General features: G+C 40.1%; 1 long non-coding RNA gene across 1 annotated transcript; it reads right to left on the minus strand.

The window, feature by feature from the left end:
* Nucleotides 1-728: 728 nt before the first annotated feature.
* LOC129360970 (uncharacterized) lies at nt 729-24,269 on the minus strand. Its single transcript, XR_008606114.1, has 3 exons — nt 24,181-24,269; nt 1,085-1,238; nt 729-954 (listed from the first exon to the last, which is right to left on the minus strand). It is a non-coding gene; the product is annotated as an uncharacterized LOC129360970 (long non-coding RNA).
* Nucleotides 24,270-24,303: the final 34 nt, after the last annotated feature.

The raw sequence follows: 24,303 nt of genomic DNA on the forward strand, positions 1-24,303 counted from the left end.
GAGCGCCACCTGTGCGTTTATTGTGTTTGTGCATGCGTGTGAATTCCCTCATACCTATGCACAAACACATTTCTGATTTGTGGCCCGTTTATTCCCCGCCAAGCGACACAATCGGCCTACAAATAAAAGATAATGGTACCAAAGTAAACAGCGAGCGCGCGGAGACTCATCCAGCTCCGCAACTTTATCACATCAAACGCGCAGATGTAGAGATTTCCTTTGAGCGTGTCTGGGATCAGATCAGCCCCCGAACATTTCTTTTATGCATTTCCGACAGTCGGAGCAGTTTAAACAAATATAGCATAGTTCTTATGATTCTCGTTAACTTTTCAAATTTTAAAAGAGAAGCTGTTCTACTCTCCTGTGACGCATTCGATTACGAGCTGAGCACCACTCTGAGTCTAAGTGGACGAGAAGATAATGGCTTGGTTAGGCAGCTGCTGCCATATAACCATGGAGCAATGGAAATGTTGGAATTAGCAACCTCTCATTCCTTAATGCGTAAGACTACAAAAGATGGCTCTCTGAAAAGGTCACACGCCACGAAAGACATGGTGAGGGTTCACACTGCCCCTCTATAATCCACTTTTATCAAACGCTGGTTCGTTTGCCTGGACGGTCCGGTTGGTGAGGTGTGAATGAGCAGAACAAAAGCAGCAGCTGAACAAAAAAAACGTTAACTTTGGTCCACGCCAAGCAATGCAGAGACCGCTCCAAAAGGAGGAAGCGGACGATGGCACAGGGCATTCTGGGTAAGTACTAGAGGGTAGAAGGAGAAAAGGCTTGTGGTGTTTTTAATCAAAGACATAGGAGAAATCCTACAACCGCTAAAAACTGATGCGAATCCATTTTCGTTTCCATTTTGTGACGGAGGAAGTTGTGCGCACGTCTTCTTCTGTGGTTGCCGTTTCCTCCAGTGTCGAGGGGCCAAACCGGTTCTTGATTGTTTAGGACCTAAGAGCAAACAGAAACTCTGCTGAATAATCATATATACATTAAAAATATAAATATGTTTTTGTCGTTTTTAGTGTGACAGAGCTTCTGTAAATTTATTCAATGTGTGCAGCAGTGTGTGTGTGCTCACGTAGGACAAATCCAGCCCTGGCTGTGTCCATCCGTCTTCTATTACATGTCTACTGACCCGTGTTGAAATTCACTTGGTGTCCATCCTGCACAGCTGAGCTTCCTCACTGCAGCAGTTTGTTACAGCAAGTAAGGAACAGAAATCACCTGTTTGCCTGCAGTGACACCAACAGTACTCAGTTTAGCACAGTCTCTGTTTTGTGTAATGATAAATACTATGCGAGCGCCACCTGTGCGTTTATTGTGTTTGTGCATGCATGTGAATTCCCTCATACCTATGCACAAACACATACAAACAAATACAATCATAAAAATATTTATTCTGATGCCACATTTTATCTTTGGTAACATTAGATTATAAATTTGAACATTAACATTCAACATACACCACTACTGTAAATTTAGGAATTACTCGGTTAACTAGGCGCCTTAGCTTTGCCAACACAAATTTGAGACAATTCTGATTTCTCTGTAAAGGCTGCAATTAGCTCAGCCGTTAGCATTATCTGCATGGCTAGAACAATGGCACACAGTAGACTCGTTGCATTTTTCCTACAATAAGTTCAGCCTTACGTCGACTCTGAAGTTTCCCCAATGCACACATTTCCAAAGTCAGCATTTTCCATGGCAGATTGAGACTGAAAGCTCAAAAGGATAAAGGCTTTTCGCGGTTTAACCTGTTTTCTGCTGAGGTCTCAGTCAGCAGACGAGCCATTGTTGAAAACGTTTCTTTCTAAAAAGCTTCATTACACATTTTCGTTCCTCTTTGTTTCTTTTCCAACACCCCTTTGACTGAACGCAGCTAAACTTTGAGACCCACCTCAGTAGCATCTTCCACACTGAAGAGTGTTTTCATCATTAATGTGTTTTTACTTGGCTATCTTGTGTTCACTGATTATAAATGTTATACCTTCAAAGTCTGGTCACCACAACTGCTGGTATTTTACAGTAGATTAGAGACTTTTTTTTTTTTTTTTTTTTTTTTTTACAGTGATATCATTTTTGAGTTTGTGACCTTAGTCAGTCAAATAGAAACTCTGCCAATTCAGATGCATTTACACTTTATAGCTATTTATGACATCTAATAAAGTTTCTGATGTAAATATCAAAACCTATGTTTACCAGATTTTTTACAATTTCCACAGGTGTACTCTGGCCTGACCCACATTGTCCATCTGTGCTGTTCTGTGGATAAAGCTGCTCAACACAAGTGGGTCAAGATTATTAACAGAAATAACCAAAACCAACAGAGCTGTGAGTTTTGCGCACTGGTACTCAGTCATTTTACACTCTTCGCTTTAATCTGTTCTGCAGTTTTTCTGCCTGAACCAAAAAACAGGGTCGCCGTGCACGGATAATAAAAACACATTTTGAAAAACCAAGCGACATTCATGACATGTAAAGTGGCTAGCATGGCGAAACACACAAACCAGCTGCTGAAGTTGCCAGTGAAAATAAATGCTGGTGGACTTCACGTCGATTGTTCTCCGTCCTGTCAGAGCAATTTCCTCCTGGCTTGTATGGAGATTATATAGACTCATCCATAAGCAAACACGGAAATATCCATATTACTAAAGATGAAACCAGAGGCTGTGGAAAACCCTAAGTGGCGAGTCATTACACGGTAATGGTAATTCCAATACTTTCATTAGCAGTTGTATGCGCTTATACTCACCCACAGAAAATAATGCTCAGTCATGCCAGAACACATTACAGCTTCCAGGAAATTTATGATCAGCGCACGGCGACCCACACTGCTTCTTCCCCGAACCCTTGCATCAGAAGCTACTTGCGTATCCTGAGGGGGTCTTGGCTTTTCTTCCCAAATATGCAGTTTACATTCTCACAAAGCAAATAACCCACAAACATAATTTATATGAATATAATACAAGAACTGCCTCTAATTGGAGTGTGTGATGTGACTCGTAGCTGTTTTGAATTATTGACTGGAGCTGAAGGCACACAGTTTAAGTCATCAGTAGCGCCGCCTTCGGTCGTCACTGACACCAAATGAAACACTCATCAGTATGGAAGCTTGCCTGTGTTAGTAGAGCGTGTTTCTGGAACAAGATAAAGAAAATCAGCAGTTTGAACATGCAAGTATTGGTACTGATACACACCAGATACAGTCTTTCACAATGATGGATAATGACCTTTGACCTCTGGGTTGTGGTGCTGTATGTAATGGGGCTTTTTCATTGGTTCTGCATGAAGCTTTAAAGATGCTCTATTGTCTTTTGAGAAATTGAGAAATGTATTTGCACCCCTGAAACCTGGAGATATTCCTAAACTGGCAGCCTTCCCTGTGAGGAGTGGGCTGAGGTTTCAAAGGAGATGAATCACGTTTATGGCAGCCATAGCACCAAAAAGTGAGCTCTGCTAATTACTTAAGTTGCTTTCAATGAAGGAGTGAAATCAAACTGAGACTGTGGTGGTCATAAAATGAGGCGTTTTGTGTTGAAGTTGGAAAACCCACTTGTCACACCAGTTCTGCTGGGCTATTTAAATTATTCCTACTTGATTTGTTCGTCGCAAGTAACAGCTTTGTTTATTAACTGGCAATAAGCCGAATTCACAGCGGGAATCATTTAAGGTTTTACTTCTGAGAGTTGTTCATTTCAAGTGCTTGCTCATGACCTTATGACCTCCGTTACTGTCGCATAAATTAAACACAACCTCCTCCGAGTCTTCAGGGTCAGAGGCGATCAATAGTTTTACAAAATATGCCTTTCGCTAGTTTGCTTCAATAAAAAGCTTTTGTTTGTAGAGTAATCCTCAAATCTGTCATCAACATCCGATGACTAACAATGTTGTTTTTTCTTTTTTTATTCATTCTCACAAGAACACGTTAAGGACCAACATCCCAGCCTAACAACCCAACAGTCTGGCACACGTTTGATGACCAACAGCTGAAAACTGGTTGTCAATGTCAGCCAAGGTACACTCTGCTGATGTTAAGATCTGAACATAACATACAAGGAGGATGTACCGGCTGCATTAATAATTGGCTTATGTCGCTCTGGACATTGTACATGATGCAATACAGGCCTGGTCAGACTGATCAATATGATCATGTGGTTTTACGTAAGACCTTGACTTACATTGATTTTATCAGGTTCCACTCAGAATACATTATGAAGACTTTGAAAACACCTCAAAGATTTTTACTATGCAATAAAAAGACAATCAGTGTTGAAGGTCATTGAACACGGCGAAGGCCAGCGCTAAATCTCTGGTTAGTGTTTTTCGTTGCTGCTGACTTTAACATAGTTAGAAAGGATTTTTCATTGGTTTTTGTGTCATTTATAATTACACTAATTCAATGTGTTATTCAAAATCTCATTGCAGCTACAGTAATGTTGGTTTTTGAGAAGTAGCTGCAGATGAAACGTTGAATTCACTTAATAATAATACCATTGATGGAATCAGTTGTCCACTGTCGCCGTGTGCTTGATTGGACTGCTTTAAAGTTAATGGCCCGATACAATCCTTTGGACTTTATAGATATATAACTTGCAACGTTGCACAACCAGCTGATATTGATCAAATTGTATTATGATTAGAGTTAAGTTCCACTCCATGTAATTAAATCTGAATCAAGACATATGATTGGATTTGACCAGGATGAACAGAGCAGAATTTGGACGTGATTGGATTCTCTGTGGGTCCTGAACCAAGACATAGTTTGCCTCTCTTCCCCGTACTGACTGGCTGGCTGGTTGGATGAATAAGTGAACCTGAGACTACTTCGCTGGTAACAAATCTCCAAAATAAGTGATCAACATTTTGCATCAAATGTCTCCTCCTTTCCCGGGGTGTGCCCCGCTTTTCACTCAGAGACCCTGAAAGGATAAGAGGGTAAAGACAATGGATGAATGTTTTCCATTTCTCCTGTGTTTTTCTAACTTGACACTACACACCAGCCCCACATTCACACACAAATGCCTATACTGATATACACATCAGCCAGGCCCTTTCAGAATAAATGTCTTGCACAGAAGCACATCATCAAGCTTCAAGAGGAAGCTGGAACTAAGAATTTCCCTCTGGGACTAATAAAGTCCATTCATTCATTCATTCATTCACTCAAACAAACAACTCTCCAATTGCAAGATGACCACTCTACCCACTGCGCCACCGTCTCTCCACAGTACAGAGTTGACGTCTTTTAAAAACAAAATAAGGGTGATTTATGCAAGAGTTTTCAGCATCCCAGCTGATAATCTAGGTGGACTCGTCTTTTTTTTTTTCTTGAGACCAGGTGCCCGGAAATAACTTCTTTTCTGGCACAAGCCGAGCTGCATTTCCTAAATGCCTCCAGATCTGCCCTGTGAAACTCCCTGTTCCTCCAGTCTCTACGCTACCTTCCCCATCCATCCACTCTCTCTTCATGTCCCAGTTCTCTCTCCTTTGCTCTGCTTTCTTTACCCTCTATCCCTCTTCTTCCCTCTGTCGCCTTAGGAAAAATTTAGCACCAACTGACAGTCTGATTTAGACCCAGCACCAAGCGCCCTTCTCTCCTCCTCTCTCAGTCGGTCTCTTCCTCTCTATTTCTCTCCGGAGAGAGGGAGTCGCACATAAATCTCTGCCGTATCCATCTATTACCTTATACATTTAAGCCCTGACCCAATTCCTCCCTGTCTCCAATGTGTCAGTAGGTCTGGGATATAGTGGTCCTACAATGGACTGGCTCTCTCCTGCTAATCCAAACTAAGTCTGTTCTGTATTTTATGGTTAATAATTTAACACGCACCACCTCATATTACCTCATACCACTGAAGTCATCAAACAATTTTTTTCTCTCTCTCTCTCTCCCTGGAGGAATTCATATGCAGTGTCTAATCGTGCATGCAAGTTTAAGATGATGACTATTTAAGGGATAAATCGCTATTAGCCACACTGAAATGTGTAACATCAGCGCTCTGGTTCGGCAGTAAAGTAAAAAAAAAAAAAAAAGGAGGCTTTAACAGGTTATCATAATCCTAATTTATTAAACTCACTCTTCTTTAGAGGAAAATTGTTAGAGCCACCGCTTCCCTGAAACAGCTCAGTGTGAACCTTAAAGTACTGGATGCTCAGGTTTGGAGATATCTTTACACCTCTTAAAACGTTTTGTGTTACTGTCGTAATTTTGAGTTTGTTTTATTGGAGGGACAAACGCAAAGCGTAACAATGCACAGCTGTTTAAGCCGTTACCCTGTTCCTCTTGAAGAGAAGCAATGCCCACAGCATGACAGCGTTCAAGATCATTTTACAAACCTATTAAATCACACGAGACTGGATACACTTTCTCACTGACGTAGCTACTGGCCCTAGATTTAATTTGGGTGCGTCAGAGGGAACAGCGATGAATACGAAAGGATGCCACATTTCTTTTAGGATTTTCTTTCGTAAGAGAAAAAAAAACTGAAAACTACACAGCCGTTTTTTTCCTCCTTCACATATTATTCACTGTTTTTTTGGTGCTGAAAAGTGTGTTAAACGTGAAAACATTCAAGAGAAGCTGATACTTCTGTAACACCTTAACACACCGGTTAATATCCGTCGTGTCTTAACGCAATCCTTCACCCGAGAAAGCACATCCAATATGGAGTGACGGGACTACAAATTACAATAAACAAGAAACCACTTAAGAAAAGGCTGACGGCCCAGGAGGTGACATTGTTTTCATGGCAGGAGAAACAAAGAGACAGCATGTTTGGTCCTGTCTGCTTCGGCTCCAGGAGGCGGTACACAAATTCACTCAAAGTGAAATTAGACTGTCGCCGAGAGAAGTGGATAATGTTTCATCAGTTTCCAACGGCAGCTTTTGTAGGTGCAGGTAAAACAGTAGACATGAGGAAACGGTAGATATCAGTGTCTGAGTGCGGCAACGAGGCCGATACTGTTCCATCAAACTGAGCATGGGTCCCAGGTTGACTTGGGATGGGATCGGTACATCCCTACCAGGAACAAGAGGAAGAATGCATTTCTTTTTGACAGTGTTTTATTAATATGCGTCACAATTTGTACTCTTCAGCACAGGATCGCAGTTTAATGGTAAGAGTATTCACTGACAAAATTAAGAGAACACCCACAAACAAGTGGAGGTGTGTAAAAAATACAAAAAAATATAATAAAACAAAAATGCTCTGAAATCATTAGAAAGATTTCGTGTTATGGACCTGCTTTAGATAGAGATAATTGGCTTGTGATTGGCCCCTTCCTAGAATAGATATTTGCTTCAAAGTTCAAACTTAGACAAGTTGAGCTATTGCCTGAAATTAAAGTTTTATGGCGACATGCTTGCAAAAAAGTTGATGTCTCCAGTAAGAAGGTAAGTCCTCCTTCTTACATTTTAAATCCTTTCAATTCAATTAAAACTGTCCCCACCCTTTCCCTGTGGTCACATTGCCACCTGCAGAAAAACACTGTTCTGTCAGAAACAACCAAATCAAACCAGGAGGAGGGTCTCAGTGCTGTCAGTCAGGCTCGTGTGCGTGCTGCTCAATGCACTAATTATGGAGAAAAAAAATGTATCATTACAAGAATACTGTTTAACCGCTGGAGCCTAGCAGAGAGCAAAGGGGAAGGTGTCAGCAGCACGTACAGGTAGGTTGATTGACAGCACCAAGACCCTCCTTCTAACCGTGATTGGTTGTGTCTGACAGAGTGGTGTATTTCTGCAGATGGCAGTAGGTTTACAGTATACATATAAAAACAATTTTAATCAAAGCTACATACAGCAGCTTTAAGGTTCAGTTTACATAGCAAGAAAGGCTGCTGTTTAGAAATTGGAAGGAAAAAACAGAGAGCAACTCAAACAGATAAATGAACAGCTTTAAGTTGCAGCCAAAGGGAATGTAGTCGACTGAAACTGGCCTCGGAGTGGATGAGGAGAGCCATACCGTTTTTATAGTATCACTGAACAGAGCCCATAGGTGTTTGCTTTGATTTCTCCGTTTGAAACACTGAGGTTGACACAAACGTGACTTTTCAGAGCTCATGTCGGAGGTTAAGTATAATCTAAGTGGGTGGAGGATATATTCAGTGGGCCTTCTGAACTTTGAGGGAACGTGCAGACGGGGGTTTGAAGGTCAGAGGATTAGAGAAAGAAACAGGTCGGTGGGGACAGAATGACATTTGGATTGGAGAAAGCTCAGGAGAAGAAAGGCAATAAAAGCCAGAAAAGAAGCGGCGGGAGAAAGAAGCAGAGAGGAAGACCTGAAGCCTTTCTTTAAGGCTTGTATCTAAAAATGTCAAAGCTGGTAGTTTAACAATGCAGATTCAAGGAAGCTGCTAAATTCAACCCGTAATCAGCTGAGATGAAATAAAAGATTTGTCTATTTCCAATTACATCTTTTGACCTGTTAATGGATCATGGGGTACCACAAGGATGAGACCTTAGATAAAATCTTCATTTAGATAAAATCTATGTAGACTCAATAATCTGCCTGTTTTTGTATCCAACAAATCAATTTTTATATTCCAAAGTATTTTTTTTTTGTTCAGTAGCATCTTTTTTTATTATTGTTATTCCATGAACTACGTCAGTCTTTTCATCAACATTTTTATCAATCATTTAGGATGACTGGAACGTTGGAGCACAGGTCAACGGTGGCCTCAGTTTAGATGGAAATGTATCCTTTCTCTTCTGCTGTCTTCTCAAAAATCTTCTTTTGGATTTTTATTGAAGTCATCATTCAACAGAAAAGATCTTGGCTTAAATGTTTTATTTCCCTTCAGATGTTTTATTACCACAACAAATGCCTACAAATTTCCAACTATCAAATTAAACCAGTACAGATAAAACCAGGTGTAACCTGATTCCAATGCATCAACAAACTCCGTTTCATCCGTTTCTTCCCCTGATGATCTCATTCCACTTGAGACTTGTTTTACTCAATCATCTGCTTTTCTTTGTGGCTCCAATTGATTCACCTTATCTTCTACGTGTTCCACTGTCCTCCATTTTTTTTTATCTGATTGGTTTTGTTCTCTGAAGCCTCTTCCTCTCGCGCTCTCTTTCTTTGTCCTCCCACATATCTTTCCCTTGTCAGTTTTCAACTGGTCTGGGTTCATTTTTCTCTCTCTTCATTCTCTCTTTCAAACTTTTTGTTCCTTGACCTTTCCTCTCTCTCTCTCTCTTTTTTTTCGGTGTCTTTTCCTCACCTCCCCCTCCTTCTTGTTTCCTCGCTCATCAACACCCCTTTCATCCTTCCTCTGCACCTTTGCTTCCTCCCCCTGTCCCCGCCGCACATCTTCTGTTCCCTTTCCCCCCTGGTCTCCACCTCTCTGCAGGATTACGAATGGCTTCGCATCCTCCGTCGGCCGGGCAGACCCGGAGAGGGAGCATCGCGACACCTCGGGCGGGTGACCAGGTGAGCGACTCTGTGCAAGCCTGTGCGTGTCCTATGGGATGTGCGTGACCAGGTTAAAATCACCAGGACTGTTGCTGACAGAGGGGAAAAAAAAGAGAGAGAGAGAGAGAGGGGAGAAGTAGGGAAAGAATTCATTTTCTCCAGAGGGATGAGAGGTGTCTCTGTGTGTGTGTGTGTGTGTGTGTGTGTGTGTGTGTGTGTGTGTGTGTGTGTGTGTGTGTGTGTGTGTGTGTGGGTGTGTGTGCGTGTGTGTGTGTGTCTTCAACAGTGGACTCCTGCTACCTCCAGCCCTGCAGGCCTCTCAGAATAAATGGATTTTCTCTTTCTATTCTGGGAAGCAGTGGACCTTATTTCCTTCTCATTCTCCGCTCTCTCTTTCAATCTCTGTCTCCATCTCTGTTCCTCTCTGAGCTACTGAGAACATGCTCGCAGATGTTTCGGCCCTCGCTCCCGACTCCATTATCTCGCTGGGAGCCATTAATAGACTTTAATTTAATTCAATAATACTTTGGTGCAGAAGACTATGAAAAGGAGCAGAACCAATAGAATCAGGGCAAATGTCCCGCTCAGAACTTAAAATAAGGAGTGTGCCGAGGACGGCCGAAGTGACGGCGGCGCGCTGTTGCTATGGCTACCGCCGCTTCAAAAAGCTTTCTGCAGACATTTAGAGAAGCGGGGAGGTCGTCCCTGTGAAGAGGAACTAAAGAGGTGCCAGACATGCGCCGAACCAATCAGACGCAGGTATTTTCTCAGTCTTAAGAGGGACGTAAGGTCAAATAAAAAGCAATAGAGGAAGAACCATTTAATTTTACGTCGCCATTGTTCTGTTGCAAACGACGAGGAGTGAAAAGCCTCTTCATCATGTGCATCTTTGACCTGTGCAAGCACTTAGGTTTGTCTTCCCTGCTTTGGCAGAAGAAAACCAAAAGCGACCCTGTTCACGCGGCCTGACGTCAACATGTGCTAGTAGCATGAACACGTTTTTTGAAAAGGTTGTCAACAAAGGTTTTAAAGCTAACTTTGTGAAAATTTGTTTAGAGTTATCTTTAAGACCATAAGCGCTAAAAGGGATACTGGAACATTTTCTGTGCTTCTAGCATACGCAATGTCTCGCAAGACAAGTTTTCCCAGTTTCTTCACCTCCGGATCAGGTTCTTCGATGTATTTTTGATGCGCCCGTGCTGGATCATCGCCAAATGAATAATTACGATGAGAAGCGAAAACGATACATCTGGAAATGCATGGGGCAAATTTAGAGATTGCAATTTTTGTTCGTTCTTCTTTACAAAGTTGCTCAAGCTCAGTCAACGTTGTATGGAGAAAAACCGTGAAAATCTGTTTCCCAGTCTTTCCCCAGATCCTTAGATGTCATCAGGTCTGGACTTAGACTAGACCACATGAGCATTGTTTGACTTTAACTGCTCCATTGTAGCCCTGGTTATATGTTTAGGGCCGTCAATGTCCTGAAAAACAAAACCCTTCACCTCAGTCTCAAGTCTTTTGCAGCTTCTAACAGATTTTTTTGCATGATTGTCTATTTAGCTGCATCCATCGTCAAATCAAAGTTCAGGATGATGTGAAGGGTTCGTTAGCATTGCACTTTGTTCGTTGGTCAAACAGCATATGTTGGTCTTATATGACCAAAGCACCTTCTTTCACGTATTTGCAGTGTTGTCCACTTGACATATAGGGAATTGCCAACAGGACTTGGCTTTATTCTTCCTATTCTTCCTTCAGGTGAAATCTCTGACTCTGGTCAACACCTGAGCGGTTGATGTCTGTGGTTTGGTAAAGTTATCCTGGGCAACTTCTCTGATTATTCTCTTTTTCTGATCTGTCAATTGAAGTGAACAGCCATGTGTTGATAGGTTTACAGTTGTGCATCTTCATACTGTAGATCGAAATGTGCTCCTTGACATATTGGTTTGTAACCCAGCCCTGCTTCAGACCTCTACACAACTTCATCCCTGACCTGTCTGGTGTATTTCTTCGTCTCCATGATGTTGTACCAAGAGGCCTTCACAGAAGAGTTGCATTTGTAATGAGTTTATATTCCACAAGGATGAATTCAGTTAACTTAAAAAGTTAACCCTAACCCTTCTGAAGAACATTTCTAGTTCTGGATTTTAAATCATGCAAACGTTTATGATTTTTACTTGTAAACACGTTTCGATTCTGATTCAGATGTCAATCTGGGGTCGTTTGGACTTGCATACAATTCCAATAAAATACATTAAAGTCTGTGGCGGTAAACTGACAACGGTGGAAAGGTTTAAGGATATGCATACCTTTGCGATGATCCGTATAATTGTGCATTGTAACGGTGGCGGGATCATCGGGTGTGTAAGTCTGTAAGCCTCACTGTTAAGGACTCATATCAACACTTGCAAATGTGAAGTTAATTAAGGCAATTAACATATTGATTCTTCTGCACCAAGACTTTTAAACAGCACTACAAACCAGCCGTGATGCATATTCATGCAAGAATCAGTTGAAAATTTTTGTTCGAACTGTCTGTTTGGATCATTTTGATTTTATAGATTTTATAGCTGTTGCACATGCCACTTTTTGTTGTTAATCTTACCATCTGAAATCTCACAGTGAACAAGAAGAAACTCGTGACCTTCACTCTGACCTTTCAGATTTCATAGTAGGCGTTCAGGAGTCGCCCATCTCCTCCAGCTCTCTGCACCATTCAAGCCCAGAATCAAATCTGCAGAAAGAGCCACTCAGGCTCTTGACATTGTCCAGAGAGGGTCCATATCCGAGCGATTTCCATGGTGATAACTGCATCATGGTAGATTTACAGCAGAAACTGGAAGCGGAGGCAGGAAGAGAGATTCGGGTTTCATCGCAGCGAGCACATTAAGATGTAACACAAGTTCCTCCGTGACTCAGGAGTCCTGCTTTGCATCCCCCGCAAACAAAACAGTTATAGAGAGACAATTATCGCTCACTTCACTTGTTGGTGAGTCGCCTGAAGAGGCTGACAGTGTTACCCTTAAAATATGTCCTTTTCACACGTTCGTTCTGATGCCTTTACAGCTTCGAGCGAGCTGGAGCAACACAGACACCAAGGATTTTAAAGAAGGGCTTTTTTTCACTGTTCATAAAGCAGATGTTACAATGTCTTTAGAGGTGACGTGAAGACATGACCATTGTGAATGATGTCAAAACTTTTCCCACATATATTGTAAAATGTATCCTGTGCAATTTACCAGAAAGAAAACAGCTGCTTACTCACACTTTGAAGCTCATTTCCATTCAGTTTAAGCTCTCACTTTTCTTTGGTAGGAGTCTCTCGGCACATCATCTTGACTTGACAAGATTTGCTCACTACGCCTTGCAAAACTTCTCCAAATCTATGATACTGTGAAGGCGTCTCTTGAGACTTTCTGTCCGGTTTATTTCTGGACTCAGGCAAGGCCGTTCACAAACTTTCATTCATATATTGATTTGAATGTTTGTTTGGCGTCATTGTGAGGGTGAAAAGTCATAAAATAATGTTCAGCTTCAGCTCAAAACTGACTTGGAAGCATTCACAATTTTTTTTCTGAAAAAAAAAAGGCTTTATAAGGTAAACAAATCTCTGTTTTGATGCTGTAGAGCTTAGATCCAACCCAGACCATAAGGTCATTTTAACAGCTGCTCTCTTAATCCCATGAATTTGTCGAACAGAAACCTTCCTCATTATGCCATTATCTGTACAAACCTGTCTTTGTTCTGAATCAGCCACAAATGTCTTCACAGTACGGCAACACTTCATTTTTTGTTAAATATCTAATGTTTTTATAAACTGTCATACAGCACTACACTACAGATGATGTTCGTCAGCAGAGAGATCTTTCCCTTTCTCATGTTGCTTTAGACCTGTGGCCTGCTTAATAATGTGGAACATCCTTCTTAAGTAGATTTTCTTTAATTGAGATCACCAGACAAGCTAGTCAGCCCAGCTCTCTGAAAATAATTATAGTGACTCAAAGAGCCCTGACACACAATACCATCTATAAATTTAATAGCACAACAAAAAATGTAATCTTCATGACACTTAAATCCAATTTGCATAATAATTTGGAACATGGTGTAATTCCTGAAAATAGGAATTACTGTTCCTGTTCTAAAAACAGGAGCATTCAGTTTAAAGATAAAGGTTTTTTGATCTTCAAAAAACCTTTTAGCTAAATGATCCACCTGCGATGAAGCCAATCAAAATCTAAGGAGGAGAGGTGAATTTTATTTCAGGTTCATCAGATTCCAATATGTGTGTGAACTCAAGAAGACCGAATACTGAAATTGAACCAGAAGCTCTAAGTACAACTAACATTTACTATTAGTTTTTAAAATGATTTAAAATTTTACAGGATAACTGCTCCATATTATGTGTGTGTGGGGGGGGGGGGGGGTTGTGTCTGATTTACAGTTATCTTGTTTTTCTCTTACATAGTCAACCTTCTCTTTCTAGTGCTGATGGATCTTCCGGGCATAGAGTGAGCAGACTTAATGATGCCAAAAGAGGCACTTTCAGTTCACAAGCTCGAACAGAACAGCGGAAGGGTATGACTGCGAGTCAAGGTGAGAAAAACTGATTAATTATAAGCTCTGTTCTTGTTTGGCCCTCTGTGACATTCTGCTCGAAGGTTTAACAATGAGTTTGATTGTTTTCTCAAACCTGCCAGGTGCAGCAGATGGCCCGGGACAATTAATTTTAGGCTAGAGTGCCTGAACTTTCATGTCGCCATGGGAAAACTCGCGCAATTCAAGAAAAGCAATTAAGCAAACGAGCACAAAAGTGATGGACACGATCCTCTGAATTTATGCAGGTAGACACGGCGAACAAACAAAAACAGAGCAACAGGAGCCGACCCTATAAAAGTGGAAGTTAATTAGTAATTTGTGGAATCGAGGCGATTGAGCAATAAAAGTGAGGAACAGAAAGAAAACAGTTATTTCATTCTTTCTTATGAATAAACTACATTTTGTATGCACCGTCTCGCTAAATGTCATTCAAAGAATCGAATGGAGGGATTTGAATGGACATCAGATTACGTTACATGTTTGAAGATATTTTGGAAAAAAAACTAAACAAAAAAGATCTTATAAACTAAGGCTGCGTTCACACTGCAGCCTGAAGTGACCCAATTCCGATTTTTTTGTCAGATTGGATTTTTTTGCCAATCTTTTTGAAACCTGCAAAAAGATTGCAGCGGGCAAACGACCTGAAAGAGTCCCGCATGCGCAGTAGAGGGCGCAACAGCGTAAAAGGAAGAAGTGCTCAGTGTTTGCGTTGGTTTACACTTTTCAAGTTATCGTCCGACTGGAGCCAGTGTGTGAACAACTTAATCCTCATTGTGATCCGTCATGGTTGTTGCTTTTATTCCCACTTGTGCGTATCAGGACGCAGAACAGTGACATTTGTCGAGGATCGATGACGTTCAGGTCGCATTCATCCGTATTTGAATCGCCTACGTAATCGGATATCCAACCGGCTTGGGTTCACATTCAAAAAGAATCCGACCTGTGTTGTTCAGACTGTCATGAGGAGATCAGATACAGGTCGCATCACGTCAAGAAAATCGGCTTTGGGTCACTTCAGGCTGCAGCGTTAACGGAGAATAGAAAACTTGTTTGCTCTGATCTTCACATGTTTAATTTGCCCAGTTTTAGTCACACCGGATCCCAACTCCTGCATAAACTCAACATAAATGATCCTTAATTTACCTCTTACTTTGTTTTTCAAAGCAGAGAAGCCATTTTAAGACACACTTCTCACTCTTGCTTCTTTCATTGTGCAAAGAGCGCCCAGTGGACTCTCAGCAGCAACCCGGCAAACAGTGGTTTAAACCTTTTTAAATAATTTATATAACCTCTATCAACCAGGTGTAAATATATAGTGCAGGTTGCTTAGGAGCTAATAACAAGTAAAGTGGCTTTGGCAGATGACTGGATACTCAGGGACACTGAACTGATGTAACTCCGTGCCAATGCCTACCACTAAAACTACCTGCCGTACAATCTTTTTCTTTTTTTCTTTTAAAATAAAAATGTATGAACTCGTTATGCTTGATGATGAAAATTGATGCTCCGTTGCACCATGTAAGATGGGGACAGCCAAAAGTGAAAAGAAGTAAAACCGAGGCACCTTTCTTTTTAAATCCAATTTTTAATGCTTCATGGCTTCTTTATTTAACATTTGTAACAACAACTAGAATCACTGACATTAATTTAAATTTTCCACGTTCGATTATACATTTATACATCCATTTAACAGTTTAAGATTCCTGTTTGTGCAGTATTTCAAGGGTTCTGCAGTTGCAACAGCGGAAGTAAAAGACTGGCCCATAAAAGTACAGCAGTTCGTTAAAATGGTCTGCTCCTGTGTCTTTACTTGCCTATAACTTAGGCCGGCTCCGCAAAATTGAAATAGAGCAAAACCACCGACGAGAAGTGTTGTTCCAGCGGGACACAAAAAGCTATTTACAAGAAAAATTTTAAAATCCACTATGTTCACAGAAGCACAACAGCTTATTGACTAAAGAGACAGGAAATTAACAAGAGAACAATCAACTCCAGACAGTCGTGTTTCTTTTCCTAATTGCTTGTTTCCTCGTGAAATTAACAAAGGGAAACGTTTTCTGCTGACAGAGGAAATAAGCTTAGAGGAAAACTGCAACACTGTGTGGTGAAAACTGTAAAAAATAAAAATAAAAAAAATGAAAGAAAGAAAATAAAGGAATATTTTAAGTGTTTATGTCTTTGGTTTTAGTGCAGATCCTCCTTTTAAAATGTGAATGAATGTGGCACAGAAGCTCAGTAAAATCTGCCTTATTTCGTTCTGACCAATCAGAATCACCTCGTTGTTTCTGAACGAGTCAAAAACATCCTGCAGATGAAAACCTGCTCACCTCTACGCCAATATTTGTAGTCACGTCAAATCGAGACTCGCTTTGTTTCGTTGCATAACAGTGATGCGTGTGTTTGCCGCATAAAGCTGCCAGTAAAATGCTAATTTAATCAATGAGTTGTAAATCCAGTTGGACTCGGAGCCACAGCGTGGAAAATTAAACAAAACCGAGCGGCGTATCAGTCAGAAAGCTGAAGTTAAAATGCTGAAATGAACAACCATCAGTTCGACATACCAGGCTGTCTTGCTTGCGCTGGTCCAGAGCTCAGCTTGTTTCCTGGCAGAGGCACACCTCCTTCCCCTCAGACTTGGACAGATTAAAGCCTCATTGAGGCAGGATTTATTTCTCCAGAGAGGGTCGTGATTTAAATTTTTCATGTGCTGACCATTGATTTTAATCTCGTCTTCAGGGTAAGGGGGATGCTATTCATTCTTTCTCAAGAATTAGACCAAAACAAACTAATCTCTAAAAAAAGAAGACAAAAAAAAAACATACAATATTTAAACAAACACACATACTATAGTAGATTTGTAAGAAGAGCTTTTCCGAAATAATTTGGTTTAATTTCTCATCTTAAAGCCATGAATACTTGAAACCTCATCTAAAAATGCTTATAACTGCCTATTTTAGACAGTCAAATGCGCTAAATATACCCCAGCATGCACAGTGGAAGCCATCTTGACACAACCGCGGAAGCTAGCGTCTACCTCAGTTTTGGTTTTAAGCCCTTTTGGCACCATCGATCTTGATTGAACAGCAAATAGGTAGAAGGAAGACGAGGAAGAGATGCAGCAAATACCCAAGACCTGGAGTTGAACCAGAACAGCCACATTGGGGACAACAGCATCTGAAAATGGTGCGCTCTACTTAGCCACCTAGCGCCCCAAGCTAACATCAACGGTCTTTGTTATCTCGTCATTTGGCACCAAGAAAAATGAATAGTGGTCTTGGATTGACTGCTTTTCGAATGCCAGCCAATTGCATGTCAATAGCATTGTGCCTACATATTTTTGATTCCCAGTTTGTATTTTCTTAATATTTTAGCTACTCAATACGAAAAAAAAAACCCCAAAAAACAAACAAAAACATCAGTGAAGAGACACATTTAACTCCAACAATTTGGAAAATCGGTGTTACGATGAATTTGTGAAGAAGGAAAGATACACAGACAGAAAAAAAGCAGAAATTTTAAGACTATACCTTGCCAAAGCCTTGGTATACGCACATTTGCGTCCATACCCATATAAATATAAAACATTTATTTTGTGAACTTGCAGAGCTAATTTATGAACTCGTCCTTTGGCAATTAAACAAAGGAAGGTTAGAACGGAGTCACTTCGCTGAAAAAGCCTCTTCATAAGCATGAATCTCGTCTCGCTGAAGCGCTGGCACTTTAACAAGAGTGTGAATATCTAATATTGTTGCTTGATGCTCATTAAAGCACCACTTGTTTTCAAGTTAATGCAAATGCGCTGCAGTGCATCAGTGTGAAGAAGGAGATCAGCCGGATGATTTCTAATTAAACACTCCAACTGTCACATGACCACACACACACGCACACACGCGCAGAGATACCTGGGCAAATTCGAGTCGAAGGGTCAGTGGTAATGTGTTACCGCTGTCTGCAGTGTGTGTCCATTTGAGGTGTGTGTTGGTGGAACCCAGCTGTCACCTCATTAGAGGAGACCGCCGGACATTGAGCATGCTGGCATCCAGGAGCTGCGTTCAGACAAATTAAAGGGTTTGACTTCAGTGAAAGTTCTCAGCAAAGACTTTTATCCCCCCAAAGCTGCTGGAAGAAACTTGCACCACACACTGCAGAGCAGTGGTCCCCAAACCCCGGGCCAGACTGGGGGACTAATTTTAGTCTCTGCCATGAAACAGAGACTAAAGTAAAAAAGTAAATAAAAAATAAAATAAAAATCTAATAGGTGTCACTTAATGTCATCAATTAATTTATAATATAGAGAGCTCACTGTGTGATGTTTTTTTGGCTCATGGCGCTTTTCTAAAAACACAATATAACCTGCAGCTACATCTTTAGTGAATTTTGTCAGTCATCTATGGCAGGGCAATCCTACACGCTTCGTTTGCTTCAGAGAACACTTGAAGTATGTTCATTACGCAAGGAATGGAGTCCAGCTGACAAATATCTAATCACTTAAAGCTACCTTAACTCACATGTGCTTCAAAATTACTGTAAAGGTAGGGGGAAAAAAGAAGAGACAAAAAATGCTTAGTTGCACTGTTGATGTACTAAGGCCTGTCACTTAATTAGCTTGAAATTACATTAATTATCCCCTGACCCTTGGGGGATTGTTGTGGCAGAGCGACAGGCTTGCCCGTGTCCTCACATGCAAATGTGTTTGTGGGTGACCGAAACTGTAAGCTAACGTGTAAACGACGCAGGGGCCGCTGTTGCCAGGCAGGATACACGGTGATTCCATTATCATTGATTAGGTGATGGAGTGGGTGGGCTTAATGTGTGTCAGTGTGACACACACACACACACACACACACTGTAAAAGGATTAGAAATATCAGAGCCAAGAAAAGCGATTGCATGTGACCCCCGGACGTTAGCCAGTCAGCTGTTGGTGTCAGACCGAAGTAATCACGGAGGTCAAGTTAGAGAGAAAAAGTGATCTCACTGTCATCTTTGCCATCAATAAAAATGTAAGTGGTTTGCTCCTGGAGAGATGAAGAAAAAGCACGCAAATGAAGCTTCTTTGGAAAACTTCACCCGTTTCTGCGTTCGTTACTGTACTGTAACAGAGAAATGCTAATTAGTGTTTTGGTGGTGGTACAAGATAATTCTTAAAACAAATTTGAATGAAAACACTTTTATTCGGCACAAATAACATTTAATATTTAAACCTTTTAGCTTTTAATGGTACCCATTGTTTTAGCAGAGCAATGGTATTTTGTCTCTTGCACAAAAAACTAACTACAAAACTGAAAAAAGGTGTTATGCTCCTTTAATGCTGTGAATCTGTACTAAGCTTTGCACATAAACACCCATTAATTGCTCAACAAATGTTATAACAATGTGGTTTCTCTGTTTTGCTCTTTGTTTTTTTTTTTTTTTTGCAATAACCCATATAGAAATGTCCATTTTACAAATAAAGAGACCAACACAATGTCCTTTGCGTGAGATGGGGGTGGGAAAATATATATTTTTTTGTTTTAATGTGGTTCCTGTAGTTTCTGACAAACAGCCATTCTTAACATTTTCCAATGCTATTAAAATGTGTACAATAAATATTATATTTCAACATTTAGCCTGTGACGTTTCTTCCAGCTGGGCGGGGCGCAGGAAGGATTACCTGAACGTTGGCTCTGCAGCAAGACATTGTCCAATGACAAAAAGAGTGCCGGTAACGTTGGAAGACATTTCCAGGGAAGGTGTGTTACATTAGCTGCTCTTTGATTTTGCCAATGCACCGAAACATAAAACTTTGATATTGCAGCGGAAGGTCAACGTAAAGCATGGTCGTGGTGCATCATTCCGCCCAGGACGCACCATAGTCGGTTTGTGTCGCATTATTCATGTGGGTGCATTACAGAAAATCAAAGGAAATACATTAACACAAAAATCCTTTCATAAGACTTCAACGTGTCATTACGGGCTAAGTGAGGACAGGAAACAGACTGTGGAGGAACCAGTGTGTGGACACCAAACATGGTTTCTAACATAAATATGTATAAAAAAACAATCTTGCACGTTTTCTTTTACATTCTTTTTTTTTTTTATCTTGTAGGGGGGAAAAACATGATAGTTAATTTATCTTGCATCTATTTTGGCCTGCGCAGTCTGCAAGCGTACATCAATAACATGTCTTCCTGTAAGACACTCCTGCTGCATATTTAATGAGCAGTAAGTATTAAGCTCTTTTTGCACTAACCCACTGACTTGCTGTTTGATTTTTTTTTCTCTTGTTTTCCATTAGAGAGCCATTCTGCCCCTCGTGTTTAAAAAGTCTTCTACAGATAATCAACAATCTGAAGAGCTCAGTTCAGTCGTTTCTTTGTTTGTTTTTGTGTTTTCCAGCACTGTGAATACTGCTCACAAATAGGCAGACATTGCTTTGAAAATGTATCAATCCTTTGGCTATGACATCATCATCGCACATGGACCAGAATTATTCTAAGAGCACCAACCCGGTGAAGATTGATGTTTAATGGTGATCTTAAAGTTGTGGGTGGGGGGGGGTTGTGCTTTTTTTTTTTTCCTACAGAAGAATTAGAGGAAAATAAAGAAATGAAATGTTAATAAGCCAACCCACAGAAACTCCCACATCCACTTCTCTCTGAGATTCATGGCTCGTGGGCTCTGCAGTGGTCTGCTCAGCACCCAACCACTAACCAGCCACCCCACGCTGCGAGGATCCACACACACACCCACGCACACACACACACAGGCACATACACCGAACGTCAACACTTTCATCTGAAACCACATTGCCCCCTGCTGGCTGACGCCAAAATACCCCGTTAAGTGTTTGAAAGGTGCAGATAAGGGTTGGCTCTGTTTCCTTGAAGATGCACAAGTATTTCTTGAATTGAACGCCATTTTTGAGCAGCCGACCCCTGTTGCTGATTGACGTGAGCCACAATTTCTGTGTTTCTCATTCAAATATTTCAGAAGTTTGATTTTTTTTTTCTTTTTTGTTTGTTTTTAAAACCCACGACAAACAACACAACAGATTTTTGACTAAAGTGAAAATGAATGGGGTTTCTTCTATCCGATTAAACTAAATTTGTGATTTATATTGGGTTTGTGTGAGTGTTTCATGCACGTTTTTATCTAAAACACTGGTCATTTTTTAAAAACATCTGTTACTTTAGTTATGGGAATACACACGAGGTAATTCAGAGTTGAGTAGATTCACACATTCTGTTTGGTTTAATCAATTTCTCGTTAATTCAAGTTCGCTTAAACAATTTTGTGCAATAGTTTTGCACCGTTTGTTGAATGTTTGCTGTTGTCGCCATGCAGTCTGTCACCCCGGCTGGATCCTGCAGCCTCAAACTGAGAAAGTGGCTGGAGACAGAAACGCACACAGGAAGTGGCCACATGCTGTGAGTGCGGCTGAGTAACACCGGCTTCTTCTCGACTGGAATTGGTTATTCATTTCTCGTTGACTTTGATGTGGGAGAATCAAACCACAGGGGGAAAAAAATAAAATAAATAAAAGCCAAGCTTTAGAGCACTGCATCCCAGCATTTTTTGGGGTTTTTTAGTGCTTGGCTGTAATTTTGTTGAAGGCATTTCAGGTAATTAGAATCAACATTTTGTGTCTAAATTACTATCAGAGATATAGATTTTTCATTTCGCTAACTTTATCACCAAAACATGCAGACAAGCTGTAAATTAGATGGAAAGCTGTAACGCCATTTCTCCCCAACTGTGGTGCGAGTTCTTTTAGCTTCAAAAAGAGCTGCTGACAGATTCTGGGAGGTAAATGCAAATTAATGAGAGGTGATGTAGAGCAAGTTACCACACAGCACAAACCCAGTTTAACCATGTTTTGGTTCCACTTTGAAGGAGAAAAAAATGGAACAACGCGTTTTTTTAGCAACTCATCTCGCGCCCATGAATGAGTGCTCATTTTTTTCCCCCCAAGCCCTGGTGTGCTGCTGCTTTATCTTGTTCTAAGGTAGCAGATAAGTAGCAAGAGCTTTTTGCAACGCAAAATGGCAACATGTGAAAAAACGTCTTTGTGTTGACAAAAATATCTCAAAATCCCTGGATGGTTCTAATATTCTGCTCAAACAACAGAACACCTTTCAGGAAGGACCTGGATTCAAACTTTTTAAATAAAGAGGAAAATATTTGTAAGATATATACAAACTTAAGAACTGGAAAGGACTCTGACCCGTTGCCAAAAGCCTTTTATGCATGTAGTCAAAATGATATAAAAGATGAGAGATATGAGAGATGGTCACCACTGTCAGCTTAGTGTTTCACAGAAATATCAGCTTGCTAGAAAGTATCTCCATAGCCTCTGCAGCACATTCATTCATTACTCAGTAGGCGCTCATTTTGCATAAATTACTGCCTGGAGGCCTGTGACCCTGCTGAGTTAAGGAAACTTCGCTTGCCTTTAAGGGAGCCTTCAGCTTGTCTGCATCGGAGGCACTGGTGTCTCTATAGGGATTACATCATGTGAGATTCCTAACCAATCAAATATGTTGATCTGATAGTCTATGAATCAGGACCTGGTACTGCTAGCTCTGCAGAGGTGCCAAGATATCCTTGAAAATGAAATCAACTCCAGAAACCTGGTGAGCTGAGGGCAGTGCTCTAAAATGTGCTACCTCAGCCTGCTTAGCTTGCACGTGTCTTCACTCTTTTCTCCCAAACTGCTTCGCTTCACCTACTTCTCAATTCTGTGGTAAAGCCCTTTTGCTTGTGTACCCCCTTCTTTTTTTTTCTTTTTTTTTTTGGCAATTAACTTTCCCAGAGTAAGCTCTACTACAGCACTCGTTAGAAAGCATTCTCCTTTCATGGCGCAGCATAGCATTTATTTAGATTTTTTTGTTGTTGTTCAATTTTTAATTTTCATCAGCCAAATAGATTTCATTGTGATCTATATGTGACAAAATGAAGAGAGATAAACAATAAAAAAACTGCAATGTGCGTATTTATTCTGTATAACATATGATTCACTTTTTGGAATTTATCTACGGAGGCATATTAACTTTTTGTTGACATTCTAAATTAAAAGAGGTGAAGAAGGAAATCTATCTATCTATCTATCTATCTATCTATCTATCTATCTATCTATCTATCTATCTATCTATCTATCTATCTATCTATCTATCTATCTATCTATCTATCTATCTATCTATCTATCTATCTATCTATCTATCTATCTATCTATATATATATATATATATATATATATATATATATATATATATATACATTCATACATAGCTTCTCCACAAAGAAAGTTTTTGTTTTCTATTTTAAATTTAAAAAAACTGCATTTGTTGAGGTATGTTGGTCTAATGATGCCACCTAGCGACAGCAATTATAGTTGCATAAAGTACTCCATTTCACAGAAATGAGGATGATATCCTCACCTACCTAAAATAAAAGCCTATGTCACTTCTTGCCAAAAGAGACTTTTGCACTTTGGGCAACATCTATTTTGCCCAAAGTGCAATTTATTTATTTGATTCAGGCACACAAAAAAAAGTGAATAAAAAAGATGAGCAGAATGTTGTTTTGTCTCAAAGCAGAATGTATTTGCTAGTGTTTTTATCTTGCTGTACTGTTATAAATATGATCTCTTGTGTGAATAAAAAAAAGTCTACTACTAACTACCACATTTTTTTACTAATCAGGGGGAACTTGAAAGATCTTTGAACATTTTAGGTGAATAGCTTCAAAAAGTGGATCACTTAGGATCACCACCATTAGCATGTGTGTTTAAGCAACACCAATAAACCCAAAATGTAAAAACTTTTGATTGGTTGTAATAATGATTTTTTTAATGTAATATCCATGATCTACTTGGTATCATCTAAATTTTACTTTGTGGCATTTTTTTAGATTATTATTATTATTTTTTTTTTATATTTATTTAATTTATTATTTTTTTTTACATAAAACTCTTGAAATGTTGCTAGCATACCTAAAAATCACTGATAACAATTATCTTATATCTTAATAATTAATCTTGTAATATAACAATATTAACTATTATTATTATTATTATTATAAGAGTAAGTTATTACAACAACAACAATAATAACAATAATAATAATAATAATCAGACTTCTCCGTGATGCTGTGTATTTTGTGTGTTTTTTTTTTTTTTTTACCTCCATGTTCAACTAAAATCCAAAAATATTCCTGAAGCTCCATCCAGGCGGCGAGTGTCGTCATGGTCCGGATGTCCTCGGGATTTCCCGGGCATCTTCGCCGATGCTTCGTTGGTTTCCGGT

The sequence above is a fragment of the Poeciliopsis prolifica genome, unplaced genomic scaffold (assembly GCF_027474105.1).
Source record: "Poeciliopsis prolifica strain line A6 unplaced genomic scaffold, Auburn_PproV2 SCAFFOLD007, whole genome shotgun sequence".
Taxonomy (NCBI): domain Eukaryota; kingdom Metazoa; phylum Chordata; class Actinopteri; order Cyprinodontiformes; family Poeciliidae; genus Poeciliopsis; species Poeciliopsis prolifica.